The 10717-nt window shown below is 46.7% G+C and overlaps 1 long non-coding RNA gene across 1 annotated transcript; it reads right to left on the reverse strand.

The window, feature by feature from the left end:
• Nucleotides 1-9224: 9224 nt before the first annotated feature.
• Nucleotides 9225-9880, reverse strand: LOC309691390. Its single transcript, XR_014271989.1, has 3 exons — nucleotides 9726-9880; nucleotides 9437-9568; nucleotides 9225-9281 (listed from the first exon to the last, which is right to left on the reverse strand). It is a non-coding gene; the product is annotated as an uncharacterized lncRNA (long non-coding RNA).
• Nucleotides 9881-10717: the final 837 nt, after the last annotated feature.

Here is a 10717-nt window from a genome sequence, read left to right on the forward strand (position 1 = left end):
CTCAGTCCTAGATCCTGCAGTTTCCTGTCCAGCTTCGAGGGAACGATGGTATTGAATGCTGAGCTGTAATCTACAAACAGCATCCTCACATACGTGTCTCTCTTCTCCAGGTGTGACAGGGCAGTGTGTAGTGTCAGGGCTATGGCATCATCAGTGGACCTGTTGTGGCGGTATGCAAACTGTAGAGGGTCCAGTGAGTCGGGTAGTGCAGAGCAGATGAAGTCCCTGACCAGCTTCTCGAAGCATTTGCTTACGATGGGGGTCAGGGCTACAGGTCGCCAGTCGTTCAATGAGGAGATGGTGGAGGATTTGGGTACAGGGACGATGGTGGCCATTTTGAAGCAGGCTGGGACTACAGACAGAGAGAGGGAAAGGTTGAAGATGTGCGTGAACACTCCAGCCAGCTGAGCCGCGCATGACCTGAGGACGCGGCCGGGAATCCCGGGAATCCACAGTACGTCAGGCTGAAGGACATCACGTCTGACACTGTGGTCAGCAGCACAGGAGCACCACAGGGAACTGTGCTGTCCCCTCTTCTCTTCACCCTGTACACCTCTGACTTCTGCTACAACTCTGAATTATGCCACATTCAGAAGTTTGCAGACGACACAGCCATCATGGGGTGTATCTGGGATGATCAGGAAGAGGAGTACAGAAGTCTGGTGAGGAACTTTGTCGCATGGAGTCACACAAACCACCTGCAACTCAACACCTCAAAGACTAAGGAACTGGTTGTGGACTTCGGGAGGTCTAGAGCAGGTCCACTGCTGGTTCAGATAGAGGGGGAGGAGGTGGAGGTGGTCAACAAGTACAAGTACCTCGGGCTGTGGGTGGACAATAAACTGGACTGGTCATGCAACACAGAGCACCTGTATAAAAAAGCCCAAAGCCGACTGTACTTCCTCAGGAGGCTGAGGTCTTTTAACATCTGCAGGAAGCTCCTGAGGATGTTTTACCAGTCGGTGGTTGCTGGAGTACTTTTCTATGCTGTGGTGTGCTGGGGGAGCAGCACAGCAAAGAAGGACTCATCCAGGCTGGAGAAACTGATCAGGAGGGCTAGCTCTGTGGTCGGCATGAAGCTGGACACTCTGGTGACAGTGGCAGAGAAAAGGACATTAAAGAAACTGATGGACATTATGGACAATGCTGGGCATCCTCTGCACACGGCCATAAACAATCAGAAGAGTCTGTTCAGTGACAGGTTGCTTCTCCCAAAGACAAGAACTAACAGACTTAAAAACTCCTTTGTCCCACACGCCATCAGACTGTTTAACTCCTCTCTGGAGGGGAGAGGGAGGGGAAACAGGAGGACAAAGGAGGGAACAACTAAGCTGTAGTGCCTCTGCACCTCACTGTGCAATACCTTTTGTGCAATACTTTTGTAAATAGTCAACAGTGCAATAGACCTCAATACTTGAAATGTGCAATTCACTTGTATTTTTATTTTTTATTCCTATTTATTCTATTTATCCCCTTCGTATATTTTATTTATATTGTCTCTGTATTTATATATATGTGTGTGTGTGTGTGTGTGTGTGTGTGTGTGTGTGAATATATATATATATATATATATATATATATATTCTGTAACTCTGTAACTTCTGTCGGTGCTGTGCTTTTTTGGAAATCGAATTTCCCAGAGGAACCCACCCGAGGGATTAATAAAGTTCTATCTAATCTAATCTAATCTAATCTAATCTAATCTAGCCAGTGGCGCCACTCCTCCAGGGCGAGTTTGATTGCCAACAGCTCCCTGTCCCCGATGTCGTAATTCTGCTCTGCAGGAGAGAGACGACGAGAGAAGTAAGCACAAGGGTGGAGCTTACCGTCTAGTTGCTGGGAGAGAACTGCTCCGACCCCTACATCCGAGGCGTCCACCTCCACGATGAACTGCCGCTTGAGATCCGGTTGCCGGAGGATGGGCGCCGACGCGAAACGTTTCTTTAGCCGGGAAAAAGCCTCCTGTAGGAGTTCGAAGGCGGAGGATAAAAGCGGCAGAGGGTATTTATTCTTAACAGTAATGGTATTGAGACCCCAGAAATCAATACATGGCCGAAGGCTTTTATCCTTCTTAGTGACGAAAAAGAACCCGGCAGCCACAGGGGATGAAGAGTGGCGAATCAGTCCATCAGCCAAGGATTCATTAATATACTTCTCCATGCATTCACGTTCAGGTTGAGAGAGACTGTATAAGCGACTAGTGGGAAGGGGTGCACCTGGGAGCAAATCAATACTGCAGTCGTACGGGCGATGAGGGGGAAGAGAGCGGGCGCGGTCCTTACAAAACACTTGCTTGAGATCATGATACTCTGACGGGATGGCTGAAAGGTCAGGGGGCTCGTGTGGTAGTGGTTTAGCTGCTTTAACGGGAGTAGCTGCTGTCAAACAGGTCATGTGACACTCCTCCCCCCACCCCAGAACCCTCTCCTCCCTCCAGTCGAGCACGGGTTATGCTGGCGTAACCATGAAAATCCTAGCACCAGGGGCGTGAGAGGGGCTTCAAAGACATAAAACTGCAGCAGTTCAGTGTGATTCCCAGACAGCGTTAGGGACACGGGTTCTGTAACATGAGTTATATCGGGAAGACGTTGACCGTTTAAAGCGGTGACCTGCAACAAGTGGGGTAATGCCCGTGTGGAAATCTTAAGTTTGAGAGCCAGGGAAGCATCTATGAAGCTCTGCTCTGCCCCAGAGTCAATCAGCGCCTGAAGAGAGTGAGAGGCAGAGTGGACAGTCACTTTAGCGGCTAGCATGAAGCGTGAAGGAGAATGTGAAAAGGAGACCTCGCCCACCCGTATCCTCCTTTCTACCGGCGGGCGGGGTCTTTTGGCCGAGCAGGACAGACCTTGGCGAGATGGCCAATCTGTGTGCCCTCTCCTCCGGGGAGAGTTGGGAGCGTCCGATCTGCATGGGTTGCTCCTGCTCGTCGCCGCGGTCCACTTCCCGATCGCTACTTCCGCTTCCACCGGAAGCTGACTCCGCTCGCCCCACAGGCCTCTGGGAACTGTAGTTGCTGGCGCGGTGACGCGCCCTCAAATGTTCATCAACCTTAACACATAAGGCGATCACCTCCGATAGAGTCTTGGGCAGCTCCCTCATTAACAGTTCGCCCTTAAGGACATCACAAACATTGTTCAATAAGGTACTTATCAGCGCAGGCTGCCCCCATCCAGTCTCCTCAGCCAGTGTCCAGAACTCCACAGAGAAGTCCGCCATACTCCGTCTTCCTTGTTTTAAGTTCAGCAAACGGTGGCCCGCTGCCTCAGCTCCGGTGCCCCTTTCGGACACACTTTTGAACTTTGAGAGAAAATCAGCATAGGTAATCTCCGGGCTAGTCCGTAACACTGCTTGGGCCCAGTTCAAGGCTTGACCGCGGAGTAACTGAACGAAAAAGGCTATCTTAGCTCCATCACTTTCATACGTTCGCCGCAGCTGCCTAAACTGCAACGTAATCTGCGTTAGGAAACCAGCACACTTGTGGAACTCACCAGCAAATGGCTCCGGTGACGGTAGAGCTCGTTCCAGGGGTTCCACGGAAGCGGGGGCTGGTGGCGTGGAGTGTTCCGGGGCTGGCGGCTGTGCAGGAGCAGACGGGGGGGCATAGCGGGACCTGGCAGCGGAACGTGCTGAGCGAGAGCCTGAGTGAGTGCGATCAGCTGTTGGTTAATGTGTTGTAGCATCTGCTCGTGTCGCTCCAACACGGCTTCTGGAGGAGGGGTGGGTTGTAGAGCTGAGTCCGCTGGATCCATAGTATGGCTGGATTGTTACTGTCACGGGTTGCTCTGAGGATCCACTCGCAGGACTCCGGAGTGTGTTGTAACAGAGACAGTTTATTCACAAAAATCTTCACCAAGTGTATTTACAGGCAGTGCGAGGACAGTGCTATATACAAGATGTGCGAGGACGGGTTCCAGGGCTCCAGGGAAAACAAGGGGATCACACACACGCTCACGCCAACCTCTCTCCGCTAGTGACCAGCCACCTCTTACACGTTCCACACGGGGAAACACGGGGACGGGTCCGGGGAATCTAGAACAGAGAGACAAATGTTACTTTCTGAGGCGGAAGTGTGGGAAACTAGGGCTCGACGTGTACTGACAGGAGTCTTCACAACAATCCAGCGTTGAACAGCTGATCTCCTCCTTCTGATATACCAGCTGGTCTGATGAGGCCCAGGTGTGCATGACCCGGGAGGGCGTGGGCTGAGGGCGTGAACCCGCCATGAGTTCCGCCCCGGCAAAACAGGGGAGGGGGAGAGAGATTGCTGATCAGTGCCTTGCCGACCCCGCAGGTCGTGACAGGTATAGTGACAAAAAAAGACCCAGAGGCCCACACCAAAAGTATTAAAACCAACATTTTCATGGATAAGGAAGCCTAACAAGGTAACCAAGAGATGAGAAACAAATTGGATGATAACTTATTGTTTTTAGTATATTTTATAGCTGATTTAATTCACGGGTCAAAACCGACCCGCTAACATAAGAGATGATAACAGAAAGCTAACATGAGAGGAAGGTTAATATAAAATAGGAGTGGGACTGACATATATTGGTTTTTGTTTAGAAATTAACTTCATCCCACTACCTGCACATCGTTGGATTGTGGGAGGAAGTCAGATTACCTGGACAGAGTCCAGGAAATGCAGACTCCAAAGCAGATGATGGCCACACACTTGCTTTTGCAAAGGTGTTAAACACCCTGCTGCCCTTCCATCAGGCAATTTCTATAACATGTTGCCTGACTTGCCAAAAAAGAGCCTGCATGCATAGATACTGTGAGAGATGCCCACCCTATTCCCAAAATCCAAGAAATCAAAGAATCCAAGAGCTGCTTTCTACTCTAAACATGAACAGGGGGTATTGGCAGTGAACATGGTTCCTGAGGTATATGAAATTACTACATTTGTCTGCATTCTGGCTCTTTTCCAGTTCAATTTTATGCTTTTTGGACGAAAAACACACCCGCAACTTTCCAGAAAGAATTCTGTAGGAACTGGAGGGCGGCATCTGCTTTGCCTCATTATTTTCTCCAGCTGCTGGAAATAACAACTTGATTGATGTTCAAGCTGCGCTGGACGAGTTCAGAGAGCCTGGCCAAACTGTGAATATGAAGAAGAGCAAACTGCTCAGGACATCTCTTAAATTCTTGGCCCATGTGGTATCAGCAATGGGAGATACAGACACCAGTGCGAGTTGTCTTGGAGCAGGCTTGGTCCAAAAGACAGACCATGGCGATGAGGAACTCATCTTTTTCTAACCAGTGCTGAGGTCCATTTGGGAAGAATTCTTCAGCAACTAAACTGGAATGGTAATCTCCCATGGATACTCAAAACCAACATGCACAACCCCAGACAGAATCATTTACACTCACTGCAAAATACAGGAAAGGCAAATAGAATTTTCTTTCAGACGATCGTTCCCAGAAGACCAAGCCTCATGGCAGTATGTCTTATCGGCATGTCTGCATCATTTATACCCTCAAACAAACTTCCCATTATTATTTAGGCAGTGTGCACAGCATGGCAATGCAGAATGTCCGACCACATATCAAAAAGTCATAGAAACAGAGAACTATAACACCACTTGCATCTTATCAAGCTGACTGCTTCTGGGTGCAGCATTTGGAAATTTTCCACAACGATCCTCTTTCTGGACATATCAGAAGCTTTTACACATGTTCCTGAACATCATGTCATGTGTGTCAGATATATAATCTGTTTGGATAGTGGATGAAGTACTCCGAGAACCCGCAAACTTCACACAGAAATCCCCCAGATAACCAGGAGGTTTGAACATTCTTTGGGTGTTAATCTTGCAAATAAACAAAAAGAAAACAGTGAGATACATGGGTCAAAGTTAACAAAAGAAAGACATCTAATGCAAGACCAGTCAAACCAAAAAAAAGCATGAGCAGGCAAACAAGCAAGTGAAGCGCCATGAGTCAGAGGCAGTCTCTTTTTTGCACTTTACTGTCTGAGTAAGAAAAAGACTTCACTCTTGTTTGTAGGGCAACAAGGGAGCTTAGTCTCAAATCTGAACCAGTGTTAAAAGTTTTACTGTGTTCCTTCTTCATAAACCTGGAGGAACAATATCAAACTGCATCTGACATTTCATGCTTCTGCTGAAAAGAAGTGTTGGATGTGGAGTCCCACAGGAAAGTGCAGGCTTTAAGTCACACTTTATACAATTTGCCTCAAACCTTTGTAAAAGAATTAAAAGGAACTGAGTCAAGAGAGTCCTGTGTAGTGTGATTTGTAGGTAATATCTGCTGTAGTAAAATCAAAGTTACAGGCATAATAGACCTTGGGGAGCCACTGCTCCCAAATCAATCTGTAACACTTTGATAATACTAGACGAAGACAAACTATGTTGAGGGATTTGGCCTTGCATCCTTCACTGTAAAGAGACATGAAACACAAATGAAAGGGCTTCATGTAAAGACACTGTATACTTTAGCACAGCCATATAACAATTGAATGTAACACTGTCTCACAGTGTGAGACTTTTTAAACTACAATTTTTCACCAGACCTTCATGGAGTGTAAACGCAATGTGTAATTTATGTATTTAGTGGCATGCATTTATCCACACATACAGACATAAAGAATGTGAATAGTGTTTAAAAAACTGACGAGGATAACAGACCATGAAGCTGGAAACAACCCCCATGGGCTGGATGTCAGACAGCAATTCTGGAGCACGTTGGATGAAGTGGCAGAGAGTGTGGTGATTGGTGAAGACTTTAATAAACATGTAAGTGAAGGGAACACAGGTGAGGAGCTGCTGAATAGGTATGCTGTGAAGGACAAATGCAGAAGGATGTGGATTTACAAAAAGGATGGTGACCATGTACTTCAAGAAGAAGGAAGAACAAAGGGTCAAGTATAAGAGAGGAAGAAGGTGCACACAGGCGAACTACATCATATACAGAAGGTACAATCTGAAACAAACAGGAAACTGCAGGTGGTGTCAGGGAAACATGTAGCGAGGCAGCATCAGATGGTCATCTGTAGGATCACTTTAGAGACAATAAGTGAAAGCTGAAGAAGGAAGACTTCTCCACAGAGTTCAGGAAGGAATTGAGCCTACGCGTGGTAAGAAAGAGGGCGAGAAGGATGGATGAAGAAAAGTCAGTTAATCAGGAGGTGCAGAGGAGGAAGTGAGGTCAGCTATGAAGGGAATGAAGAGTAAAGGCAGCTGATCTAGATGAAATACATGAACAGTGGACTTTTTGACAAGACCGTTTCACATACTTTTGGAGAGGCACTAGTGCTGATTTTCATGAACAAGCGTGATGTGCAGAGCTGATGATGTGTCGTTGTGGATCTTGAGAAAGCTAATGATTGACTGCCAAAGGATGAATTGTGTAATTTACATATCATTTGGATCCCAAGAAGCTACTAGCTGCCCATCTTAACTGAACAATTTTGTAATGGATGTTTTGAGTTCTCACCTTTGAGAACTCCTATTTCTTTTTACTACTTGAAACTGATCACGGTTAAGTTCCCTCTTAACTAGCTTATAGGGCTTTTGAGTCACGCTGCAGTGCATTGTGGGATCGCGGCGCCATGTCAGTAGGCCAGAAAGCAAAACAAGCGCACAGTGTTGGAGTGTTGGATTCGGGACTGCCAGAACCATGCTCAAAATCAGCGCAAAAGACAAAGGGCTGTATCGCGACCGATTGTGCCCAGACGCCAAGAGACGGTACTTTGAAAAAATTGCGTGCATCTTTGTTACGGGCGCCAACCACTGTGACCTCGTTCTGTGGACACAGAGAGACCTTGCTGTTATTCGCGTCTTCCCTGCTGTGGATTTCTGGAAACCGCGCTTAAAGCAAGCACAAGACTTCTTTCGTAAAGCGTGCCTTCCTGAACTTGTTGGGAAATACTTCTGGAAACAACGTGCTGCTCTAAATAGCCTGTAATGTTTCATGTTGTGGTTAAAGATTGATGACAGCTGTGTGGTGCGATGTAAATAGTTGGCATTTCATTTTTATGTGATTGCTGTGTACATGTGAATAGATCTATAATAAAGAAAAACAAACAAATACACTATTCTTTTTTGTTTTATTAAAACAACTTCACACAAAGTACAACTATTTACAATGTACTGTACATCCAGCTTTAAGAATACTCAACAGGAGCAAGTGTCATTTGGCCCTGGTTTGACAACCACACTGGGGTACATATTAACAAAACAAGAAGTGTTGTCTTCAGCCTCACATGATAAGAGTAATCGGATTGGCATTGTAGTGTGTAACATTTTGAACTTGTTGCGCTAACTACCTATTACTCGCTCAACATGAATTCTCAGGTGGGCAGTTGCTCTCGTTTGTTCAACTTCCCTTGCATCAAGTTGACAGTAGCCTTTTGTGAAAGCTGGAATCTTGACCTGTGCACACATCATTCCTGCAGCATCTCTGATGTCAAAGCCTCTGTCAGCCAACACTACGTCCCCTGGTAACAGCTTTTGAAGAATGCCACATCTCTCTGTGATGTGTTTATCTGATGCACGCCCCCCCATCCCCTGGAAATGAAAGAAATAGCTCCATGGGGTGTAATCCCGATGAGGTATTTATGGTGTGTGTACCCTTGTAATGAGAGTATGTTTGTGCACGTGCCTTTAAATTAGATGGTCTTTCTGTTCGAATCTCAAAACAGTCAACAATGATGGCTACTCGTTTTCCAAAGTTTCAGTAAACTGTGGAGGCATTGTGGCCTGCAGACAGTGCCTCTCAGGCCAGTGCACCAGTGCTCCTAAGCGGGCATACAAAACATCAATGGTATCGGTGAAGACAGAAGACAGTGTTTTGTGGGACACATCGAATAGATGACAAAGATGCTGGACTGGAAGATCAAGTCTCAGACACATCAGTGTGAGTAAGAGCATTTGGAAACCTGTCAGTTTCTTCAATATTGGCAGGAAATCTTTGACAGTGTTGAAGAGGGACATTAAGACAGCATAACAATGTAGTCCAGTAATATCTTACTTTTTCGGTATCGTCCTTTAAGAAAGTTTCATTCAGCTCTGTCTTTTGCAACTGTGCTCGAAGCAGTCTGTTCTCCTCCAGCAGCCGGTTTATTTCTGCTCTGCCCTGTTCATTGCACACACAATCCTTCGTCTGCCCTTCAGCTTCCGTGACGCTGTCACTCCCATCACCACTGTCCACATTTGCAGCTGGTACGTCAACCTCCACTTCTCCAACACAACTGCTGTCCACTGTCTCCATGTCATGGTTATTTTGTTGTTGTTCTTCTGTCAGACCTTCATTGATCATCAAGCCTGTAAGATAAAAATAGTGCATAGACATAAGGTTAATGTACACCAATATTCCAATGACAGGTGTGTGATTCATCTTTAAGTTATGTGCGGATTAGTGTACCATAAGAGCAATTTAGTATGTTTTTAGAGGGGGGGGGGGGGGGGGGGGTGTTTACCTGCAATGGGTGCTCTTTTTCGCTTCCGTTGTGTACGCCTTGCGACACAGGTCTGACACAGGTTTGTCGTCGTGCCCCATGTGCAGTGTCGGTGCCCAGTCTGGATTTGTTCCATTTCATATGCTGGTTTGCCTGCAATAATGCCAAATCAAAAGCTACTTAGTCGACATGACGTGGTTGTGCAGCATCACACATTAGCATGTTTTATCTCATTATCTATGACCGCAGCGCATTGAAAAAAAAACACTAAAAGCCTTTTAATAGTGATATAAATTAATTTAGAACTCACCGGAGAGAAAATGCCGCGAGCAAACCAACAAAAAGCTGGCGATTGCACAGAACTCGATATCCGCTCGTCTCACCGCTGCAATCCATGCCTGGCGTCTTTGTTTGGTGATATCGGATACATGGGATCCCTCACGTTGCCGCCAGGATGGAAAACGATGAAAAAATAGCCCATTATCCACTTTCTTGCCTTCACGATCGTGAGATCTAACGTTGCAACCGACTACACAACATAGCTGAAGCTGTATCCTTTGTCTGGCCTACTGTCATGGCGGCGGGGGGCGTGGCCCGCCTCCTGTGACATCACGCTCCAAAGCCCTATTAGTAGCATACATAGTTGATAGACAGCTGCAAGAGCAGCTAAGTTGGATTAGCTGGCTGACTTTTCTGCCATGCACCTCCAAGGAGTTAGAACGCTGCTGAGGTTGCACAAAGAAGAGACTCCCCACACATAACAGTGAGCCTCAAATGATTACTTATTTAGCTACATATGAATGTGAGGATGTGAGTGGCTGTTCAGGCATCTGGGAAGGATCTCAAACTGGAGTACAGATGGCAGACAGTTGGTTTCATAAGCCTCGCCCTCTGTTCAAAGATAGGTGTTCACAGTGGACATAAGGGTTTCTGTTCTTGCTCTTGACGAAGGCGGTCGCACTTTTCTCCTCCTCCTCCTCCTCTCCCTTAGCTTCCCTGCTTAGCCTCTTATGTCCTTGTCTACTTTCGTGTTTTTTGTATTACTTTTCCCTGGAACACTCTCTCACAGTCTGTTCTCTAAAACCTAAAAGAGGAATTATGGATTTGATCAACTGGTCCCTAAATGCAATTGACACCCCCTTCTCAACGAGAAGTCTGGGCTCGGGTGAGCCTGAGTGCTGAAGATATCTACCTATTCGGAACCATGATAACAGGGTTCTGGCTGATCGGAGCTGGCTTGGCCCTGACTTATCAAAGAATTAAGAAAGTGAAACCAGCTGTTCAAACCCCCACAAGGCTGCC

Source organism: Aulonocara stuartgranti, assembly GCF_965226115.1.
Source record: "Aulonocara stuartgranti genome assembly, chromosome: 16".
In the NCBI taxonomy this organism is placed as follows: domain Eukaryota; kingdom Metazoa; phylum Chordata; class Actinopteri; order Cichliformes; family Cichlidae; genus Aulonocara; species Aulonocara stuartgranti.